The sequence below is a fragment of the Schistocerca americana genome, chromosome 8, assembly GCF_021461395.2.
Source record: "Schistocerca americana isolate TAMUIC-IGC-003095 chromosome 8, iqSchAmer2.1, whole genome shotgun sequence".
Taxonomy (NCBI): domain Eukaryota; kingdom Metazoa; phylum Arthropoda; class Insecta; order Orthoptera; family Acrididae; genus Schistocerca; species Schistocerca americana.
Genome location: NC_060126.1, coordinates 186411874 through 186436625, shown reverse-complemented (window position 1 = coordinate 186436625; position 24752 = coordinate 186411874).

Here is a 24752-nt window from a genome sequence, read left to right as displayed (position 1 = left end):
TTTGAGGTGAATAGTGTTGATGAATAAATCACTGTTTTCCCCAGAAATAATGCAAGTTTGAATACTTGAATACTTGTTTTTATTTCTGCATATGACAAGCAATCATTAGGAAATAGGTGGAATGTGATGCAACCGATTTAACAAACAGAGTTGTGGATCGGATCAGCTAGCTGCTTGCGGAATCGGATTTTGGGTTAAAAAATCGAATTTTTTTTTATTGGCGTATTATATTCTGCCATGTTTCCTCTTTAAAATGACGTATCATACATAGCTCTACTACAATTATAACTATTTTATTTTTATATATTTGTGAGATCGGGTATTGCGCTTTAGTTATACACGTCTCTCGTGGCTGACCATGAACTTTTTGGCAGTACCTTTAAAGTGACATGAATTCAAATATCCCGGTTTCCAGCGACTATTTATACACTAGTTGCCCGAAAATGTTTCTCTCTGGTTTCCTCAAGTTACTCTTTGACTTTGTGGCGGGACTGTTTTGTAAACAGTGTGATATAAGAAAGTAGTTGTTGTTGAGTTATTTCGTATTTAGTGCTTCATTTTTCGCAGTGAAAATGCCTAGAGCTAAAGCAAAAGTATTTAAAAAGCGTGTGAACTGGCAAAAGAAAAGAAATAATGATTCATTAGCAAAGCAAAGCAGTTCATCATCATCACTGTTGGAAAATGTGAATCCACTTATTACTGATTTGCCAAACGAACTTACACCAAATGAAAACAGTGCTTCTCATAAAAAACTAAGAGATTTGGAAGAGAAATATAATTTACTTGATAGAGGGAATGAAGTTTTTGAACTCATTGATACGAATATATTGTGTGAAGCTCTTGAAAACAGTTTGTGCTGCAAAAAATGTCATGGAAACGTTTCTCTGAAAGTAGAATCCCATGTTGGCCTGGCTGCCCAGTTTAATTTAATATGCAGTGTTTGTAAATACAGCTGTAAGTTTCCAAGTTCGGTTTCAGTAACTGTAAATAATAAATACAAGAAAACTGAACTTTATAGTGTAAATATTAGGTTAGTTTATGGATTGCGAGCAATTGGTAAGGGCAAAGCAGCTGGTGATATGCTATGTGGTGTTCTAAATCTTCCAAGTGCACCTTCAAAGTTTGAAGCTTACAATTATGTACTAGGATCTGCAGTTGAAGATGTAGCACAGAAGTCAATGCAGGTTGCTGTGGAAGAAGCAGTGGAAGAAAATGACGGCAGTCGTGACCTCACAGTGGCGTTTGATGGCACGTGGCAGAAAAGGGGCCACACCTCCAACAATGGTGTTGTAACAGCAACTAGTGTTGATACTGGCAAGGTTATTGATGTTGCAATAATGTCTAAATACTGTAGGTGCACAGGCAGGCTGAAAAATGAACACAGTGATGACTGTATTGCTAATTATTATGGTAGTAGTGGTGGCATGGAGGTTGCTGGGGTGAAGAAAATTTTTCATCGCTCTTCACAGTGGTATAATGTTCGCTATGTCAAATATCTGGGAGATGGTGACTCTAAAGCATTCAAAGAAGTTTTGGAAAGCAAACCATATGGGAACAGTGTAAATATAAGCAAACTTGAATGTATAGGACATGTGCAGAAGAGAATGGGTGCCAGGCTGAGAAGGTTAAAATCAGTTATGAAAGGGAAAAAACTAGATGATGGGAAAACCTTGGATGGCAGAGGAAGATTGACTGATTCCATAATAGACCACATTCAGAACTGCTATGACCTTGCAATCAGGCAAAATACAGGCAATCTTGAAGAAATGAGGAGAGCTATATGGGCTTTATATTTCCACACCGCATCCACGGATGAGCATCCACAACATGGTTTGTGCCCCAAAGGTGAAAACAGCTGGTGTAAATACAATAGGGGACTAACAACAGGAGAGAAATACATTCACCACCACAGTCTACCATCAGCCATCATGGCAGAAATAAAGCCCATTTTCAGAGATCTGGCTGACAGAAGTCTTCTGATGAAATGTCTTCACGGAAAAACGCAGAACCCCAACGAGTGCTTGAATAGTGTGATATGGCATCGTCTCCCAAAAACAGTGTTTGTCGGAATTAATACACTACATTTTGGTGTGTATGATGCTGTGGCAACCTTCAATCTTGGAAATATAACTAAATGCCAGGTCCTTCAAAAGTTGGGTATGTGTGTTGGTTCCCGTACGGTACGTGCTATGTTCTTTTTAGATCAGCACAGACTAAGGCATGCTGATAATATAATCAAGACATTAGTGAAAAAAGCAAGACAGGTGCAGAGGGGTGCCAAAAGAAGACTTGAATATGATTATGAAGACTGTGAAGGGGGTATTAGCTACGGATCAGGAATGTTTTAATCTTCTTTCTCCGTTTCCCGTAAGTTTACTTTTTACTTCATCTAGGAACATTATCTCAGGTACTGGTCAACCTAGAAGTCTGAAATTTTTATGACGTAGTGACATAGGTCCCTATTACATACTGAAACAACGATTTTTTAATTACTTGATTTACAAAAGACTTAGGGGTGATAGTCTAGTAAAAACCGATGGAAAAAATTTACTTAAAAATAAATGTACAATATCTCTGTAAGAAAATACTTTGACAATAAACTGTTGTTTCAGTATTGTTGTAACATATGAATGCACATACAGTAAAATTTTTACCTCTCTGTCTCCAGTAGTTTGTGAGAAAATGTTCCCTATAGTAGGCATATATTAACATTGCGGGGATAGGTGATTCCGTATCCCCTTAGGGGGGTAGGACGTCAAACGGGCCGACTTGGAGCAGGGGAGGTACCACAGTACATTTTAATTTCCACTGTCTATACTTTTACAAATAAATTCATAAAACTTTGTCAGCATGACCAGGAAAGATCCATGATTCAAACTCACAGCAATGGAAGCTGGGATATTCCCGTGACCAACAACGTGTGTTTTCAAGCTGGCAAATTTTAGCCACCTCCGGTGGATTTTAGCTGTACTCGGTTATTTGAATTAAAGTGCACCAGCAGAATTTTCTGCCTTATGACCATTAACGTTCCGCTTATCTGCCCTGGCCGTTGACGTAGATTCAGGCAGTTATTTTCCTCATCGTGTTGTCACTGTCCTGCACGGTGTGTTGTTTGACAGCTCAATGCATAATTGGTTGTGGGCGCCAATACCTTCTACGTTGTTCCATTGAACTCCCTGTTGTGTGCTGGTCGGGTGAAGGGGACGTTATCTTGTCGGTGGGTCCGTTGACTGTCTGTCGGTTGGGTTGTCGTTGGATAGACAACGGTTGGGCCGACTGCCTGTCTCACCCAAGCGAGCTTCAGTGTTTAAATTCTAGGCCGACCCTCGGAACTTCTGAGCGCCCTTGGGTGTACTGCCTTTTCTTGTTTGTTCTTCTTGTTTGTACTTGTATGGCATCTAGCCGATTTTTAGATTAAGGTTGTTTCGCCCTTAAGGTGTCAGATGGTTTGGGCCTTCAACCTGATTTAAGAACTGTTTTACGTAAAGCCTTTGGCATTTTTAAAATTAATGTTATTGAGTCTTCAGCTGATTTTGAATTTAAGTTGTTTGCTCTTAAAGTGTCGGATTCTTTGTTCCTTCAGCCTAATTAAGGAAATGTTTTAAGATAAGGCTTTGCCTTTTAAATTTCTGATTTTGGCTGAGCTTTAAGTTATTGGCATTCAGCCATTTTTAAATTAAAGTGGTCTTGCCCTTAAGGCATGAGATTGTACGGCGTATTCAGCCGCTAATTAAGTTCCAAAACTGAAGGTTTTTTTTTTTTAAATGTTTCTTGGGTCTTGTAATGTTTGATCAAATAAAAGGTTGTATGTTGGAGTGTAACTGACAGCCGCTTCTTTTGCCCCTTTCCACAACTTAAACTACCTGTCCTGTCCTGCGGGTCTACCAGGGCGTCTCAGTAGGCTTAGAGAAGGGTTGGGGTTGTTTGGGGAAGGAGACCAGACAGCGAGGTCATCGGTCTCATCGGATTAGGGAAGGACGGGGAAGGAAGTCGACCGTGCCCTTTGAAAGGAACCATCCCGGCATTCGCCTGGAGCGATTTAGGGAAATCACGGAAAACCTAAATCAGGATGGCTGGACGTGGGATTGAACCGTCGTCCTCCCGAATGTGACTCCAGTGTCTAACCACTGCGCCATCTCGCTCGGTGTTTTAGAGAAGGGTTTTGACAATCTGAATGAATTATACTGTTTACAAATTATCGAGGGAGTAGAAATAAAATAAAAGGGGTGAAAATTGGTTTATAAGTTGTAGTGAAGTTATGAAGAGTCGAAGAACATACAAGCAGTAAAGAAAACCTTGGAAAAATTTTGAAACGGAAGTTAAGTTCAGGGAGAAGAAATTAAAAGTTTGAGGTTTGCAAATGAGATAATAATTCTCCCAGAGAAAGCAAAGGACATGGAAGAGCTGCTGAACGGATAGGATAGTGTCTAAAAAGAGATTATAACATGAACGCCAACAGAAACAAAACAGGGGTAATGGAATGAGGTCAAATTATGTAGGGCTACGCTTAGCGATTGGTTTGGAAATAAACATATGGAAGTAATAGAAACGTTTTGCTGTTTGGGCAGCGAAACAACTGATGATGGCGCAAATGCAGACTGGCTGTAGAAGGAAAAGTGTTTCTGAACAAAGAGCGAATCTGCTGGTATAGAATATGAAGTTAAGCGGTAGGAATCTTTTCTGAAGGTATTTGTCTGGAGCTTAGCCTGGTGTGGATTCGAAACATGGACGATAAACAATTCAGACATGAAGGGAAGAGCTGTTATTGAAATGTGGTGCTACAGAAGAACACTGAATACTAAATGAGTAGATCGTGCAACTGAAGAGTTACAGATTGGGTTGGGGAAAAAAGAAATGTATAGCACAACTTGCCTAGAAGAAGGGATCGATTGATAGAACTGTTACAAAGCATTAAGGAATCGATGAAAGTACGTCTGAGGGAAAGAGATTTTCCAGGACGCTCACACAGCTATTGTCGAATGGCTCCGTGTCCAAGGAGCGGGTTTCAATCGTTGTCGGATTGAGCGATTAGTACAACGTTCCGATCGTTGTTTGCAGAGACTTTTTGACAGTGTTGAAAAATAGCGCCAAGAATCTACGTCATTTTTAGGTGGAGTGCAGCATTCAATAAAAGTTAGTTGCTCTGCCTTAATTATGTGTAAATTATTTTTTGAAGTCCCCTCGTTCCTTTATTTCAGGAAACGTTATGCTAAAAATACAAGGATAAAGCTCCAAGCCTCGCTGCTATTCTGGTACCGACTCATATCACGAAAGTACGTTCCCCTCTTCTTAGTCGGTGCTGAAAAATGGTTCAAATGGCTCTGAGCACTATGGGACATAACTTCTGAGGTCATCAGTCCCCTAGAACTTAGAACTACTTAAACCTAACTAACCTAAGGACATCACACACATCCATGCCCGAGGCTGGATTCGAACCTGCGACCGTAGCGGTCGCACGGTTCCAGACTGTAGCGCCTAGAACCCATCGGCCACTCCGGCCGGCTGTCGGTGCTGAAAGTCTGAAAGTTTCGTCAGCAGTGAAGCTGCAAAAACTGAGCAACTGAGCGAGGTGACGCAAATGGTAAAAGCTATAGATTTCAAACTAGCGGGTGTGTGCTTCAAAACCGTGCACGGCCTTTCAGAGTTAGATTTTTCGTGATTTCCTTAAATTATTTAAGGTGATTGTCAGAACAATTAATTTATATAGTGCGCTGTCGACTTCTCTTACCGTCCATGTTCAATCCGATATTGTGTTCAGTCCTTAATTACAGCGTCTTTGATAGGATAAAAGATCTAATTTTCTTTCCAGAGACGGAGTGGTAGCGGAATTCACAAGCAAGAAGAAAACTCGGTCTCTGTCTAAATATCCATAAAGAAGAAGTTTAGGAAACAAGTGAAAACCACAAACAAAAGGGGTTTTTGCTTCAATTCGTAAAGAGTTCGTTGATATATGTAAGAAGCTCTACAGAGCCTGGTTCACAAGACAACCAAAATCATAAACAATGCTTAGAGAAAGTCCTAAAAACGCTTAGTTTTAGACCAATAGCTAGTAACATAGATGTAACTACCTACTAGATGGCCATATATTTAGTCTCGTTGTTGACTTCTTTTGCGGACAAAAATGATCACTATATCCTAAAATTCGAAGAGGTTTGTAGAGCATTCGTACAGTCAATAAGGCCTTTGTCAATTATAAACTAAAAAGTGAGGAAGTACGTTGCGAAATTAATCCGATTTTATTAGTAGGTCACTTACTTTCAAACTTAAAAACCCTAAGTTGCTTCTACGTCGCCTTCTTCTAGGAGACACATTGACATGAAGATAAAATTGTTAGGGCTAGAAACTGCTCTTGGAAAAATGTAAATGTTGTTGCGTCAGATAAATCGGAAATTGGACATTGGTGATAAGTTCTATGTGACTAAATTGTTAAGGTCATCGGCCCATAAGCTTACACACTACTTGATCTAACTAGCTTACGCTAAGGACTACACACACACACCCATGCCCAAGGGAGGACTCGAACGCCCTAGACCGCACGGCTACCCCCCGCGGCGTCAGATAAATAAAAGAATACCTTACACAGTAATAATACGTTTCTGTATATGTTGTACTTTGTTTAAAAGAGACTGTCGCGATAAATAGTTCTTTAGTATGTAGTGTACAATTGTGATGACCGTCTCCTGATGTTACCAGTATTTCCCTTCCTCCTGTACAACGTGTAGAATATTCTGATCACACGGAGAAGCCACTGCGTGCGCACGATAGCACGTGAAGCATTATCCGAAATTAAATACACGGCTTGGCTGCAGGAAACTCACGCGAACTTTTATTTCATTACGGTAATAAGTAATATTTAGCAGGAATCAACCTGGAGTGGAAGCACTCTGCTATATTGAAGTATGGTAAACGAAACGCTGACATGTAGATAGGAGTTCAATTAGCTAATTCACACAGTAGCCCTGTCTTTATCATGATCAGTGTACGTGACATGGATATTCACAGGAAAAATCGTATGTATTCGGGTTGATGGCTGGAGTTTAAATGATAGTTTATTAAATTGTGTATCATGATAGCTTCAAGTTATGAAAGTCTGTAACAGGGGCGGAGCGTCGTAATCAACTATCAAATGAAAGAAAATAATTTGATGCCACTTCGTAAATCATAGATAAGGAACAATCAGTCTGGTGCTGAAAAAATATCTTCTCGATATTTTACGGCTGGGGCGACAAACGCGCCATCATCTTCTCAGGTCGTGGAGTAGTTGTTGCAGGCGCAAACCCGTGTCTGCAAGCGTCCATCACACCTGCAACAGAAGTAGAAGAAGATGAAGAAGAAATTAATCATAAGATTGCAGCAATAACGAGCGTACACAAACATGAGAAAAAATCAGAAAATCACCTTAAATATATAAAATAAAGTAACTGAGCTATGTGTCTGTTTGCAGCAGAATGACGTCAAAGCTCTACCCCCACAGCAATCCATGCACGTGCGTGTGTTTCAGCGTTGTACTTGGGACGTGTTTGGTGTGTTGACATTTGGAAGACGATTAGTTTGCAGATACTCTGGCTGGGTTGGGACTCTGCATCGCAGTTGGATGATAGAAATATCAACCTACACCTGGTAATGTAAGCAATAGCAGCATATATACACTTCCACATTAGTTAAAGCATTTGAAAAAATCTGAAAGTATGGAAAAAACGGATAATGTGGAAAACACGGTAAAAATGTAAAAAATACGATAAAATCCGGATACGACATCGTTATACAGGATATCTGTATTTATATATGTGGTAATAGCCAAATTTTTGTAACATAAACACTAGACCAAAGTGTCTGGAGATGTCTTGGATGCTTTACTGGAAAGCTACATGTATGTACTAAGGAAGACAACTATTAAAATCACAGCACTATCTGATCCAAAAATGGCTGATAGATTTGTGCAAAAGTTTGAGAGACCTCGCAGACTTAATGAAAAAAAAAGAAAAAAAAAGAAAAGTGGAGTTTGTTATTTATTGAGAGGAAGGGAGAGACATGACGCCACGCATACACTCATAAATAAAAAAGCTTTATACGGATGGGGTAATGGGTAGAGGGGGGGCTATATATGTTTTTAATTTGAGGACTAGATATGAGAGAGGAACTGACACCACATATGCTTTAATGTTTGAAAGACGGTGCATTCCAGAGAGACATGGTGACAAGACGAAATTGAGTCTGGTTGTGAAGCTATCTGGAATCGAGTAACGAGCCTAGGTGTACTCAAGTTAACTATCGGATGTTTTTACGGGCGTCCTAATTCCGCCTTAATACTTGTAAAATCATTCAAGGAAAGTCTACCTACATTATGCAGTACTAGTGATCTTAATCTACCGGGTATAGACTGGGATGTCTATGATTCACTGCCGGTGATACTAACAGACAGTCTCGTAAAGTACTCTTGAACACATCTACCGAAAATTACCTTGAACAACTAGTTCGATAGTCCACGCTCAATGGTAATATTTTAGACCATGTAGATACAAACCGGCCTGACCTTATCAACAGTATCAGTATAGAGACAGGAATTTGGGATAATGAAATCATGATAGCCTTGATGATTACTAAAGTTAATAAATCCATCAAAAAGACTAGGGAGTACTTATGCTAGAAAAATCATATAGGTAGTTGTTGGCAACCCACTTAAACGATGAACTGACATAATTTAGACTCAATACTACGGACATGAAGGAATTATGAGCAAAGTTTAAAATGTCGTTGATCACGCTTTGGAGGCGTACGCACCAAGTAAGTGGATTAAGGATGGGAAAGACCCTCTGTGGTTTAGTAATCAATTCTGGAGAGCACAAAATGCTGAGGAAACAGAGATTGTTGCACTCCCGGTTCAGAAAAGAATGCACAAATGTTGACAGGCAAAAGTTAATAGAAACTCAGCGTCCTGATCGATGCACAAAGCACAACTTCCACCATCATAAGTTGGTAAAGGTCTTGCCGAGAAGCCTAGAAAATTCCGGTCATACGTAAAATCACTAAGTGAGCCTAGGGCCACTGTCCAGTCCCTCGTTGGCCAGTTTGGTGCGGCAATAGAAGACAAGAAACGGAAGTTTTAAATTTTGTGTTTAAGAAATCATTTGCCCACGAGGATTGTACAAATATAGCGTCTTTTGACTGTCGCACAGACTCCTGCATGTAGGACATAGAAATAGGCTTCCCTTACGCAGAGAAGCATCTGGCAGAGCTGAAAGCAAATAAGACGCCAGGTCGATATCGAATTCCAATTCGGTTTTATAGAGAGTACTCTGTACCATTAGCCCCGCACTTAGCTTGCATCTCTCGCCCAGTCCGAAGCGATTGGAAAAAAAGTGTACGTGACTCCGGTACATAAGAAGGGTACAAGAACGCTCGCGTAAAATTACAGACCAACATCCTTAACATCGGTTTGCTGCGAAGTTCTTGAAAACACTGTATACTCAGTTCGAATGCAGTAAATTTCTTTGATGCCGAAAAGATTATTCCTGCGAATCAGCACGGTTTTAGAAGCGTCGCTCGTGCGAAACTCAGCTTGCCCATTTCTCACTTGATATACTGCGAACTATGAATGAAGGGCAACAAGCAGATTCCATATTCGTAGATTTCCGAAAGGCATTTGACACAGAGCCCCACTACAGACAGTTAACGAATGCACGAGCATGTGAAATAGCTTATCAGATATTTGAGTGACTCGAAGACTTTTTGAGTAATAGAAGCCAATACCTTGTCCCCGACGGCGATTATTGATCAGAGACAAGGCCATCGTCAGCAGTGGTCAGGGGAAGTGAATACTGGGATTAGGGCTGGGTTGGGTTGTTGTGGGGGAGGAGACCAGACGGCGGGTCTTCGGTCTTACCGGATTAGGGAAGGAGGGGAAGGAAGTCGGCCGTGCCCTTTCAAAGGAACCATCCCGGCATTTGCCTGGAACGATTTAGGGAAATCACCGAAAACCTAAATCAGGATGGCCGGATGCGGGATTGAACTGTTGTCCTCTCGAATGCGAGTCCAGTGTGCTAACCACTGCGCCACCTCGCTCGGTGAGATAAAGGATCGCGGCATTGAAAAGCAGCCACAATGGCTTGGTAGAGGAAAGGCATTAGATCAGATACGATACTGTAAGATTCTACATAGATTATATGAAAGAACTTGCTCGCAGGGGAAGAGTTAAGTACTCGTTTTTTCCCGTCTGCTGTTCGAGAGTTGAACGGTAGAGAAATAGTTTGAAGGTGACTCGGTGAATTCTCTGCCACGCACTTAATTGTGAATTTCAGAGCAGTCATGTAGATGTAGATACTTCCACTAGTTCTGAGTGCGTGAGGAAACGGTAGTGCTTTTTATTCGGATTGTGAGCACTGTGGCATTCTCTGCAAATACAGCTGAGGAACAAGTCCCATAATTTAGAACAGTAAAGATATTTAGCTGCAGTTTATAGTGGTGTGATTCCATAAAAGGAAAGCTATTCACATGGATCACATATTGACTGTTAGGCATGAAATCACGAGAAGTTTGCTGATCGTAGGTAGCACGTATTTTATCTACATGACTTAGGTTAGCACCTAATACCGTTGCTTGTCTTTTGTCTAATTTTTAAATCGTTCGTCTCGCTCTTAACCATTTTTTTCGATTGTTGTCTCCAACAGCGTCACTTGAAAGTCACTAAATGAGATTTTTCATAATATTTCGCTAGAATTTCATTTTCCATGACTTTAGTATCTCATACTTTCGGTGCACTTAATAAATCATGCCGGGAAAAAGACTAGTAGCTGAATGTGTCATTATCACGTACAAATTCTTCCATTCTTTGAAATAATGTTTGTTATGTATCTCTTTTACGAGCATATATATATCGATTTAATAAGTATATGTGTTCCCCCCATCTTCCCCACATTTGATTATGATTGTTTAATGTTGTGCTTCTATCCATCTTTCCAATTATTACTCACTTTGAATGACAAAGTGAGTGAATATGTCTGTGTATTGGATTTTCATAGTGTTGGGTGGCGGGTAAATTTCTGGTCTGCTGCTGTGGCAGTTGACCCAACTCTTGTGTAGGCTTAATGTGATGCAAAGAGGTTTCGTACCTTCTGGTCGAAGCGATATTGAGCTTAAGTTGAAAGGGTGCGGACGACTTTCGCTACATGTGTGGACCCCGATTCGGTTAGGACGTTCTTCACTCGTGTCTCCCATTTTGTTGAGCGGGATTGGTCGTGGGAGCTCGTTTGCAGTAGTGAGTATGTGTAAGTTTTAGTTTAGTTGAAGTGTTAACCCATTTCTTTTGCAGCTTCAGACCTTTATAATCACGCGGAATATTATATTCAGAACAGGAAATGGTGGAGTTTTTGTAATTGTTCGATTTTACTGGTAGTTACCTTGCAGTATCTCTACGTTTCTTCCATGTATACAACCTTCTTTTATGATTCTTGAACCAAGTGTTAGCTATGATTAAGTTATGCTCTGTGCAGAATTCTAGCAGACGGCTTCCTCTTTCATTCCTCAATCCCATTTCATATTCACCTACTACGTTTCCTTCTCTTCCTTTTCCTACTATCGAGTTCCAGTCACCAATGACAATTAAATTTTCGTCTCCCTTCACTATCTGAATAATTTCTTTTATCTCATCATACATTTCATCAATCTCTTCGTCATCTGCGGAGCTAGTTGGCATATAAACTTGTACTACTGTGGTACGCCTGGGCTTCGTATCTATCTTGGCTACAATAATGCGTAGTAGCTTACGCGCATTCCTATTTTGCTATTCATTATTAAACCTACTCCTGCCTTACCCCTATTTGATTTTCTATTTATAACCCTGTATTCGCCTGACCAAACGTCTTGTTCCTTCTGCCACCGAACTTCGCTAATTCTCACTATATCTAAATTTAACCTATCCATTTCCCTTTTTAAATTTTCTAACCTACCTGCCCGATTAAGGTATCTGACATTCCACGCCCCGATCCGTAGAACGCCAGTTTTTCTTTCTCCTGATAACGACGTCCTCTTGAGTAGTCCCTACCCGGAGATCCGAATGGGGAATATTTTACACAAGAGGACGCCATCATCATTTAACCATACAGTAAAGCTGCATGCCCTCGGGAAAAATTACGGCTGTAGTTTCCCCTTGCTTTCAGCCGTTCGCAGCACCAGCACACAGCAAGGCCGTTTTGCTTAGTGTTACAAGGCCAGATCAGTCAATCATCCAGACTGTTGACCCTGCAACTACTGAAAAGGCTGCTGCCCCTCTTCAAGAACCACACGTTTGTCTGGCCTCTTAACAGATACCCCTCCGTTGTGGTGCACCTACGGTACAGCTATCTGAGCGCTCAGGCACGCAAGCCTCCCCACCAACGGCAAGGTCCGTGGTTCATGGGTGATGAATAGCACTAATCATACAAAATAATGACGTGACCCTGCCTCTGGCCCTCGGGTATCCTCGTCGCAGTACACACACACAAGACAGTGTAATTATCGAATAGATTATGCAAACTAGTGTTGTTGTTGTGCTGATATAAAATACCAAAGAACGATTTATAATCACTCTTTGCAGAGTGCTGTTGATAAAAACACTCGAGTTTTTATCTTATTTATAAACGCACGTGTCAGATGCTAACGTCGTCCTAATCTGACATGTGTCTGTTTTTCCAGGAAACGCTCGCGGGGCAGTGGGTGGGCTCTGAACTGTAGCGAGTGCCTGCCGGTGTTGTTTTCTCACGACCTTCGGCTACTATGCGTAGCGTGAGAGCTACAGGCCTCTGAGCGACGGCCGATGCGTACGTCAAAGACATCTGCGCTAGCGGGCACCTGCAAAAGGCGCGTTATTAAAATATGTACGGGACTCTGCACAGAGCCGACAGTTGTATCTGATGCATGGATAGAACCGCACAGATATCGACCGTGGCATGCAAAGAATGTAAAGGCGTCTTTCAACGGTGGATGCTCCATCCACCTGATGGGCCGGCACGCTTAGCTGCACTGAAATACGATCCTATAATTAAGAACACCGGTGGAAGCGGAGAAAGATAGCGCTGCCTATGCACAAGTGTGATCCGGTGCTATCCTGCCTAAAACTACATGACTAGAGATAATGATATTCATTTCCTGCAGGCTGAAATAAGCAAAGGAATGTGGTTTTTGGTTATAAATACGAGTAGCCTCAGTGTGAGAAGCCATTCCACTCTGAGATTAGCAGCAAGATCAAGAGCTCTTATAGAATCAACAGACATGAAGCGCTATAACGGAAATGAAAGTTCAACAGGTGCGAATAAGTCACCACGATTTGACTTTAGTGATCCAAGAAGTATATATTTAAGATGAATTTTTCCGTGTTCGTGTGTGCTTGTTAGAGTTGCATTCTTCTTTTTCTTCTTCTCCTCCTTTTTCTGTTGCAGAAGTGATGGATATATACAGACTTGGGGTTGCAACCTGCAACAACTACTCCACCCACCTGACAAAACCATGATGCTGTCGTCGCCCCAGCCTGATTCGTTTACGATGTATTCACCACGCTTGCAAGCACTGCCACAACCCAGTCCGTCATCATCACTGTGGTATGGACTGACGACAACAGCTTGTTTGCCATCGCAGCCCTGCTCTGGACCATCTCGCAATTATCATGGACTTTCGTTTCTAGGTACACCCAACGACAAAGTTGTGACAGATCGGGAAGATGTGATATTACAAGGCATTGCTGCAAATAGAGATGTGATGAAGGGCTCGTGACATACTCCGATGCCGCTAATTTCGAAAATAACTAGAACTACTATAGATATCTGCATATACGAGGGTTTGAACTTAGATAGTGGCAAATATTTATTCACAACCGATACAAAAGAGTTACATGTTTGCACCTGTCCTTCAAAGTAGTCACCAACGTTGTGTATAACGCGTTGCCAGCGATGTGGAAGGCGTAGTATACGCCTGTTCTGCTGATGGTGCGAATGGAGCGGTCTACTACCTGTCGAATCCCTGGAACAGTTCTGAAGCGAATGCCACGAAGCGGTTCCTTCATCTTCGGAATCAAATCAAAGTCACAAGGGCTTAAGTCCGGGGAGTATGGTGGATGATACAGTACTTCCCAGTCCCATCGACCGAACAGAGCAGCCACAGCTTGCGCTGTATGCGCCCGCGCAAAATGATGGGTGGGTTGCGCAGAAAGTATTGCCGCTTCTTTCGCAAAGCTGGTCGCAGGTGATGCTTCAAAAACGAACAGTAATATTGTGCAATGACGGTCTACCGTGGAGGAATGTAATATGATAACACCATCAGTCATACACGAGAATCACCATAACTTTCACCATACTGGGGCTCTGACGCACTTTCGACTTTCGCGGCGACCCATAATAACGCCATTCGTTGGATTGGCATTTCAGGTTTGGCTCGTACGATGTGGCCCATGTCTCATCCAGTGTTACGATATGGCTTAAGAAAGCCTCTCCTTTGCGCTCATAGCGCTCCAAGTGCGTCTGAGCAGCGTCGTAACGCATCCATTTCTGCATCTCCGTCAAGACTTGCGGAACCCATCGTGTGCAATTTTTCGCGTGCCCAGGCGTTCCTTCAGGATGCGAAGCATAGTCGTATGCGCTAATCAGTTTTCGTGGGCGAGCTCACGAATCGTATGACGTCGATCACCACTAACGTGGCAACAGCATGCACTTCTTCAGAGACGCTAGGACTACCTGAAAGATGCATGTCTGCCACAGTTTGCCGACCTTCGTTGAAGGCTTTTACCCAACATGCCACTGTTCTGTACGGTAATGCCGATTCCCCCCACGCCTCTTGAAGACCTTGATGACACTGTCGTGTTGTACGACCTCTGGCACATTCAATCTTGATCCAACTCCGTTGTTCCTGTTTCGAAAACATAGTGACACCGTTACGTTAGAGGGCTCGCTCACAAGTGTGTTTCCCTCGATTCTGGTTGGGCTGCGGACACCAGCTCACTTGCTGATGCAGCCACGCCCTGGACTATTTCTCAACCGTCATGAACCTCCACAGCATCGCACGTTGCTTCCATATCAGTCCGGACATAGCAGCAGCATCACCCCGCCCACTCTGTTAGGGATCACCAAGTAAGTTCAAATGTTCAAATGTGTGTGTAATTCCTAAGGGACGAAACTGCTTAGGTCATCGGACTTACACACTACTTAAACTAACTTAAACTAACTTATGCTAAGAACAACACATACACCCATGCCCGAGAGAGGACTCGAACCTCTGGCGGGAGGGGCCGCGCAATCCTTGACATTACGCCTCAAACCACGCCGCCACTCCGCGCGGCTCACCAAGCATGGCCTGCTGCCACAATGGACTACTGTTTGGTTACTGGCACTTTTGGGGATAGGGTCTCACAAGCCTATACTGACCAACGAATGCGGGCTACCGATATCCTCATCATTTCTGGATGCCTGCCGAGGAATTTTGGGAAGCATTTTCCCCGAAATCGTCAGCGACCCGCGTATCCCGCCATTAACTGTAACAGAGCTCTATATTGTGAGCTCACACACTCCTCCCGCCTCCCCAAAAGCAGGCAGTGATCCTATTGATAGGAAAAGGGCATCGACCACATTTAGTGGACAACTGCCACGATATCGAGGGGCAATTCTATTGCAGAGTGATTCGGAGCTTTTGTCAGAAGTGTTCATGCTCAGATATTTTTCCGAAATTCAGGAAAGATGGTCGGTCAGAATCTAGATGAAATGGATGAATATTGCTTTGCATGGTCACTTCTGATTAGCGATGGCAATTATCCTACAGATGTAGTGCTTTCAAGCATTTACAGTACATGTCTGCGGGCATTGTACTTTGAAGCCGGCCGCGGTGGTCTAGCGGTTCTAGGCGCGCAGTCCGGAACCGCGCGACTGCTACGGTCGCAGGTTCGAATCCTGCCTCGGGCATGGATGTGTGTGATGTCTTTAGGTTAGTTAGGTTTAAGTAGTTCTAAGTTATAGGGGACTGATGACCACAGTAGTTGTCCCATAGTGCTCAGAGCCATTTGAACCATTATAATTTGAAAGGCATCTCATTCCATATAAAATTCCAGGACCAACAAAAACTCTAGAGGCCGAACCCAGATTATTCATTTTATTTAATGCCCTGGATGTTGACGATAGCAAGCCAGAAGAAGAAACTGACCCTGAGCACTCTGTGCAGAGCAAAGAATTAAAGTAATGAGGATAATGGCCAAGGGACACTACATCAGTAGAGCGTGGATAAGTTCAGAATTTGGGTCTGACGGGAGGCATACAAGGATAACCCATGCAGTTGCGATGACCACTGTGTCCATACGGTGCAGTTGTCAGTGGAGCTGTCTAGTAAGCAGGAAACCTGGGTTCAAATCCCGGTCCGACACATATCTTCAACTGCCCGTATTGATTTAAATCAACGCCCAAGCCTTTGTGCTGTGAACATTTGTGCTACTTTTCTTTGTGTACGTTTATATCCTCTATTGGTCTTGTTTGGAATGTGTCCCAAACACTTGAGCAATATTCATAGACGGGTATCACTGTCACACTAGTGTTTTGTAAGCTACGCTATGTGATCAAATGTATCCGGACACGTGGCTGAAAATGACTTACAAGTTCGTGGCGCCCTCCATCGGTAATGCGGGAATTCAATATGGTGTTGGCCCACACTTAGCCTCGATAACACCCTCCACTCTCGCAGGCATACGTTCAGTCAGGTGCTGGACGGTTTCTTGGGGAATGGCAGCCAATTCTCCATAGAGTGCTGTACTGAAGAGAGGTATCGATGTCGATCTTTGTGGCCTGGCACGAGTCGCCATTCCAAAACCTCCCAATAGGTGTTCTATGGGATTCGGGTCAGGCCTCTGTGCAGGCCAGTCCATTACAGGGATGTTATTGTAGTGTAACCTCTCCGTCACAGGCCGTGCATCATGAACAGGTGCTCGATTGTGTTGAAAGATGCAATCGCCATCCCCGAATTGCTCTTCAACAGTGGGAAGCAAGAAGGTGCTTAAAACATCAATGTGGGCCTGTGCCGTGATAGTGCCACGCAAACCAACAAGGGGTGCAAGCCCCCTCCATGAAAAACACGACCACAGCATAACACCACCGCCTCCAAAGTTTACTGTTGGCACTACACACGCTGGCAGATGACGTTCACCGGGCATTCGCCATACCCACACCCTGCCATCGGATCGCCACATTGTGTACCGTGATTCGCCACTCCACACAACGTTTTTCCACAGTTCAATCGTCCTGTGTTTACGCTCCTTACATCAAGCGAGGCGTCGTTTGGCATTTACCGGCGTGATGTGTGGCTTATGAGCAGCCGCTCGACCGTGAAATCCAAGTTTTCTCACCTCCCACCCAACAGTCATAGTACTTGCTGTGGATCCTGATGCAGCTTGGAATTCCTGTGTGATGTCTGGATAGATGTCTGCCTATTATACAGTACGACCCTCTTCAACTGTCGACCGTCTCTGTCAGTCAACAGACGAAGTCGGCCTGTACGCTTTTGTGCTGTACGTGTCGCTTCACCTTTCCACTTCACTATCACGTCGGAAACAGTGGACCTAGGGATGTTTAGGAGCGTAGCCATCTCACGTACAGACATATGACACAAGTAACACCACATTCGAAGTCCGTGAGTTCTGCAGAGCGCTCCATTCTGCTCTCTCACGATTTCTAATGACTACTGCGGTCGCTAATATGGAGTTCCTTAGCAGTAGGTGGAAGCACAATGCACCTACCATGAAAAAGTATGTTTTTGGGGATGTCCACATAGTGTACCTCCGTCGTAGACGGCATTTTCCAATTATCTTACCACTGAAACTCGTGCAGGCCTTGAAGACCCAAGGGATGTGTCATGCTGTGCCTTATGCCGTCGTATGGATGTGGTATGTATGGGCATGTGGTCTACTCAGAGTTCTCACGATTGTTTTTCCGACCTTCCAAACCGTTGAAACGGTACTTCTCATTCGAGGAGCTCTTCCATTGGCATCACAAGGCTCAGTGCACTCCTCCCACCATGGAAAAATCGTTGGCAGTACTAGGAATCGAACCCGAACTCTCTGCATGGCAGCCACGTACGCTGACCACTCAGCTTTGAGGATGTAGTGCCTTACCTCTGACTGAGTCTATATGATCATTACATTTCACATCCCCACAAGTACAGGGCTATTACAAATGATTGAAGCGATTTCATAAATTCACTGTAGCTCCATTCATTGACATATGGCCACGACACACTACAGATACGTAGAAAAACTAATAAAGTTTTGTTCGGCTGAAGTCGCACTTCAGGTTTCTGCCGTCATAGCTCTCGAGAGCGCAGTGACACAAAATGGCGACAGGAGCCGAGAAAGCGTATGTCGTGCTTGAAATGCACTCACATCAGTCAGTCATAACAGTGCAACGACACTTCAGGACGAAGTTCAACAAAGATCCACCAACTGCTAACTCCATTCGGCGATGGTATGCGCAGTTTAAAGCTTCTGGATGCCTCTGTAAGGGGAAATCAACGGGTCGGCCTGCAGTGAGCGAAGAAACGGTTGAACGCGTGCGGGCAAGTTTCACGCGTAGCCCGCGGAAGTCGACGAATAAAGCAAACAGGGAGCTAAACGTACCACAGCCGACGGTTTGGAAAATCTTACGGAAAAGGCTGAAGCGGAAGCCTTACCGTTTACAATTGCTACGAGCACTGACACCCGATGACAAAGTCAAACGCTTTGAATTTTCGGCGCGGTTGCAACAGCTCATGGAAGAGGATGCGTTCAGTGCGAAACTTGTTTTCAGTGATGAAGCAACATTTTTTCTTAATGGTGATGTGAACAGACACAATGTACGAATCTGGGCGGTAGAGAATCCTCACGCATTCGTGCAGCAAATTCGCAATTCACCAAAAGTTAACGTGTTTTGTGCAGTCTCACGGTTTAAAGTTTACGGCCCCTTTTTTCTTCTGCGAAAAAAACGTTACAGGACACGTGTATCTGGACATGCTGGAAAATTTGCTCATGCCACAACTGGAGACCGACAGCGCCGACTTCATCTTTCAACAGGATGGTGCTCCACCGCACTTACATCATGATGTTCGGCATTTCTTAAACAGGAGATTGGAAAACCGATGGATCGGCCGTGGTGGAAATCATGATCAGCAATTCATGTCATGGCCTCCACGCTCTCCCGATTTAACTCCATGCGATTTCATTCTGTGGGGTTATGTGAAAGATTCAGTGTTTAAGCCTCCTCTACCAAGAAACGTGCCAGAACTGCGAGCTCGCATCAACGATGTTTTCGAACTCATTGATGGGGACATGCTGCGCCGAGCGTGGGAGGAACTTGATTATCGGCTTGATGTCTGCCGAATCACTAAAGGGGCACATATGGAACATTTGTGAATGCCTAAAAAAACTTTTTGAGTTTTTGTATGTGTGTGCAAAGCATTGTGAAAATATCTCAAATAATAAAGTTATTGTAGAGCTGTGAAATCGCTTCAATCATTTGTTATAACCCTGTATTTGTATGAGTTGACTGGGTCTAAATGTTGACATGGACATAATAGTCAGAGAACAGTACCTTTTTTTCGCGCTGTGCTTCACAGATATAACGTTAACCGATATCTCAAAACAAAATGTCGCTGAAGGACTGATGCCTACCGACAGGGCACTGGAGATATTAACACTCCCGCGCAGCCGCTTCCTTGTGTGACAACGAGAGGTCTCTCTGGCGAGTCCGGCTGATTGACTTCTGCACGGCTGAATGATGGACTCAGCCTCACAACCACTATAGGCTGGCAGCAAGAAAAACTGCATGTCAAGAGCTACTTGCACCCAACATTGCCCACCGTCTAGTGCTGCAACGAGTGCGTGACGCGGTTAGACAGGTATACAGCGCGTAACTAAATTCCTTTTACAGACTTTGAGGACAGATTCCGTACACCAAAACATGAAAAAAAATCTGATAAAGATGAGTTCTAAAACGCATACCGTAAGGGATATGTGCACATGTTAAGTTTCGATACTGTGAAACACATCTCGTTTACTGAGAACTCTTTGCTTTCCATATTTTGGGAGATGGTAGTATGGACCAAAACAAGAAAAAGAAGCAAGTCCAGTTAAGCATGCGTTCTAAAACGCATATCTTAAGAGCGATTAGTACATGTTCAATAGGAAAGCTGTATTTCACATAAGCGAAGATGAGCAAATCCTCATATTTCTCACAGTAGGAAATTTAGAGCCCAGGTTTAATGGGAACTTTTTTCTTTTTTTATTACACACTGTCTCCTTCTAAAATAAGGAAAGCAAAGAGCCTACTGGCGGAATGATGTCTTTCACAGTATCCAAGATTAAAAAGTGCCCATGGTTCTTAAACGATGCATTTTAGAGCCCATCATTACTAGATATTTTTCTCTTCTTTTGGTGTAAGGAGCGTGTCCTCAAAGTCCGCAAAGGGGATTTAATTACGCCATGTGTAACCGAAGCATAAACAAATGGGGAATCATTCTACCGGCGATATGGGACGCAAATCTGAAAATCCTCTGGCTTAAGACACATTGGCAAAGGGGTGATTTTTGTGGCCTGGCGCCTGGGTACGAGCATCTCTAAAAACAGTAAAGGTGGTTGCCTGTTTGGGTGTACAGTCATGAAGATCTATGGAAAATGAAACTTCCTGCCAGATTAAAACTGTGTGTCGGACCGAGACTCGAACTCGGAACCTTTGCCTTTCGCGGGCAAGTGCTCTACCATCTTTTTTTTATGGTTCAAGGGAGTTTTTTCATTATTTTTTAAATCTCATTTTGCTCTATATTGGTCGACGAATCTGTTCGTGGCGGACGTCCGATGACAGCCGTTCAGGTTCTTTGTTGATCCGTTCACTCAGCTTTTTATTGCAGAGGGTAGCTAACCCTCTGACCAAGCACGCTGAGCTATCGTGCTGGCTGTCCATCTGAGCTACCCAAGCACGACTCACGACCCGTCCTCACAGCTTCAATTCTGCCAGTAACTCGTCTCTTACCTTCCAAACTTCACAGAAGCTCGTCTGCGAACCTCCGCTGCAGAGTGAAAATTTCATTCTGTAAACATCCCCCAGGCTGTGGCTAAGCCGTGCCTCCGCAATATCCTTTTTTCCAGGAGTGCTGGTTCTGCAAGGTTCGCAGAAGAGCTGCTTTGAAGTTTGGAAGGTAGGAGACGAGACACTGGCAGAAGTAAAGCTGTGAGGACGGGTCGTGAGTCGTGCTTGGGTAGCTTACATGGTAGAGCACTTCCCCGCGAAAGGCAAAGGTCCCGAGTTCGAGTCTAGGTCCGGCACACAATTTTAATCTGCCAGGAAGTTTCATATCAGCGCACACTCCGCTGCAGAGTGAAAATTTCTTTCTGGATCTATGGAAAATGGTTGAAGGACGGTGAAACAAAGCGTGACAAGGTGACTTCACATCACAAAAAGTGAAGACCGGTGGTTTGCCCGCTCTGTCTGGCAGATCATACTACAGAGTTCAATGATAATGCACGTACAAGTATTTCGAAGAATGTTATTCAACGCATATACACTACTGGCCATTAAAATTACTACACCAAGAAGAAATGTAGATGACAAACGGGTATTCATTGGACAAATACATTATACTAGAACTGACATGTGTTTACATTTTCACACAGTTTGGGTGCATAGATCCTGAGAAATCAGTACCCACAACAACCACCTCTGGCCGTAATGACGGCCTTGATAAGCCTGGGCATTGACTCAAACAGAGCTTTGATGGCGTGTACAGGTACAGCTGCCCATGCAGCTTCAATACGATACCACAGTTCATCAAGAGTAGTCACTAGCGTATTGTGGCGAGCCAATTTCTCAGTCACCATTGACCAGACGTTTTCAATTGGTGAGAGATCTGGAGAATGTGCTGGCCAGGGCAGCAGTCGAACATTTTCTGTATCCAGAAAGACCCGTACAGGACCTGCAACATGCGGTCGTGCATTATCCTGCTGCAATATAGGGTTTCACAGGGATCGAATGAAGGGTAGAGCCACGGGTCGTAAAACATCTGAAATGTAACTCCCACTGTTCAAAGTGCCGTGAATGCGAACAAGAGGTGACCGAGACGTGTAACCAATGACACCCCATACCATCACGCCGGGTGATACGTCAGTATGGCGATGACGAATACACACATCCAATGTGCGTTCACCGCGATGTCGCCAAACACGGATGCGACCATCATGATGCTGTAAACAGAACCTGGATTCATCCGAAAAAATAACGTTTTGCCATTCGTGCACCCAGGTTCGTCGTTGAGTACACAATCGCAGCCGCTCCTGTCTGTGATGCAGCTTCAAGGGTAACCGCAACCAGAGTCTCCGAGCTGATAGTCCATGCTGCTGCAAACGTCGTAGAACTGTTCGTGCAGATGGTTGTTGTCTTGCAAAAGTCCCCATCTGTTGACTCAGGGATCGAGACGTAGCTGCACGATCCGTTACAGCCATACGGATAAGATGCCTGTCATTCCGACTGCTAGTGATACGAGGCCTTTGGGATCCAGCACGGCGTTCCGTATTATCCTCCTGAACCCACCGATTCCATATTCTGCTAACAGTCATTGGATCTCGACCAACGCGTGCAACAATGTCGCGATACGATAAACCGCAATCGCGACAGGCTACAATCCGACCTTTATCAAAGTCTGAAACGTGATGGTACGCATTTCTCCGCCTTACACGAGGCATCACAACAACGTTTCACCAGGCAACGCCAGTCAACTGCTGTTTGTGTATGAGAAATCGGTTGGTAACTTTCCTCGTGGCAGCACGTTGTAGGTGTCGCCACCGGCGCGAACCTTGTGTGAATCCTCTGAAAAGCTTATCATTTGCATAGCACAGCATCTTCTTCCTGTGGGTTAATTTTCGCGTCTGTAGCACGTCATCTTCGTGGTGTAGCAATTTTAATGGCCAGTAGAGTAGTTGAACGTGTGGTTCCGAAGCAGATGACCCCTACGTGTTTCCACGTTGATCCAACCACATCATCAGTTACGGTTGTAGTGTGCATGGGGTTATCGAGGTCTGACGGTTGATCATTATAAAAGGGTCGTCTGGTCGAATGAATTACGTTTCTCGCTATACCGAGCCGAAGCGTGTCCGGGTACGTCGCTGCAGGTGAACATTGCTCGAAAGATGCATCGTACCATGGGCACAGGCTGGTGAGGGTAGTAGTATGGTATAGTGGGGGGGGGGGGGGGGGGGCATGAGTAGGGGTTTCCATTTAGTAGCAGTCGAAGGCACCACGACAAGTGTAGACTGTATGAGCTTATAATAGACCACCTGCTTTCTCGACGGCAATCGTATCATCCAGCAGAATAATTGTGTCACAAGAGCAGAATCGTGCTGCAGTAGTCTGAGGAGCATGATTGTCATCTCACATAATGTCTTGGCCACCAAGTTCATCTGATGTCTCTGATGTAGCATATCTGGAACTCTATCGGGCACATCTAAACATCACAGGCCCTTACTTATGTGAGTGCGTGTCCTGTATATAGGTGCATATCGTAATTCGTATCCTCCGTCTTCTTAATGGGTCTACTGGACTGCGGTATAATTGACCGTGACTGCGTATGCTTAATGAAGTTTTAAAGTGAGTAAGACTACCGTTATCGAAGGAAAATAATACCGGTTAGTAGGAGCAAAGCGTACAACCGAGCATTCTGAAGGACCTATTCTAAACCTAATCTAAATACTGATAATAATTTAATAATTTGGAAATGGGTGGAATATAGTGCAACCGCTCACGAATCACAAATGGCGGAAAAGCGGACAACATAATATTTTTAATAAAGGAATACTGGCAATACAAAAAATATTGATTAGCAGAAACAAAAAAAAGCAAAAAAAAAAAAAAAAAATTAAACAGTCGCCAGCCCAATAGGGCAATATATATCCACAATCTTAAGAATGCTAATAGCAAAGAAAATTAAGCAAATAATCACCGGCGTGGCAATAGAAGGTTGTCACGCTTTTTCACTACACCATGAGAAAATAAATGAATCAGAAAGCACTAAGTTTATAGTTACTTATTCTGAAATACCAAATTTTGAATGCAAAGTTAAAATGGTTCAAATGGCTCTAAGCACTATGGGACTTAACAGCTGAGGTCATCAGTCCACATAAGCCCAAAGGATGTGAAACCTTTGCCTAAGAAACAAAGCGTGAATCAAAGACAAACTGAGAGTAAAAAAGGAAAAACTCTCATAATCAGTTCAAGGCCTTATAAAAATGTATTGCCTGAAGGTAAAACGAAGAACGGTGAAGAGCTTTTAATGAAAAAAAGAAGTTCGATGAAAAAGAAACAGATAAGGCTAACGTAGCTAAAATCTTCTGTTATTAGGTCGTGTCATATTTCTACTAAAATGATCGACGTTTCGACCCCTCTTCTGGGATCTTCCTCAGGATCTTCTGGTGTCCACTACTGCTAGAACACTGTCAGAGACGAGTATCGCGTCCTCTTATAAAGGGGAGTTTTCTAACGTTCGTGCTGGAGAAGTCATAGTATTGCTTAAAATTCATATGGCTACCATTGGTGGGCCATAGTCATAGGCTAATATTCCCGCTCTGATGCAGAAGAAGGGGCGTTGTTGGCTGATCTCTTGTGGATACCATTGGCGGCCCATCGTCATTGGATAGAAAGGCACTATTCCACACTTACACTGGAGAAGGGGTATTGGTTGAAATTCCTGCTACTGCTATTGGTACGGCAATTGGCTAGATTCGAAACGGACAGAGCACG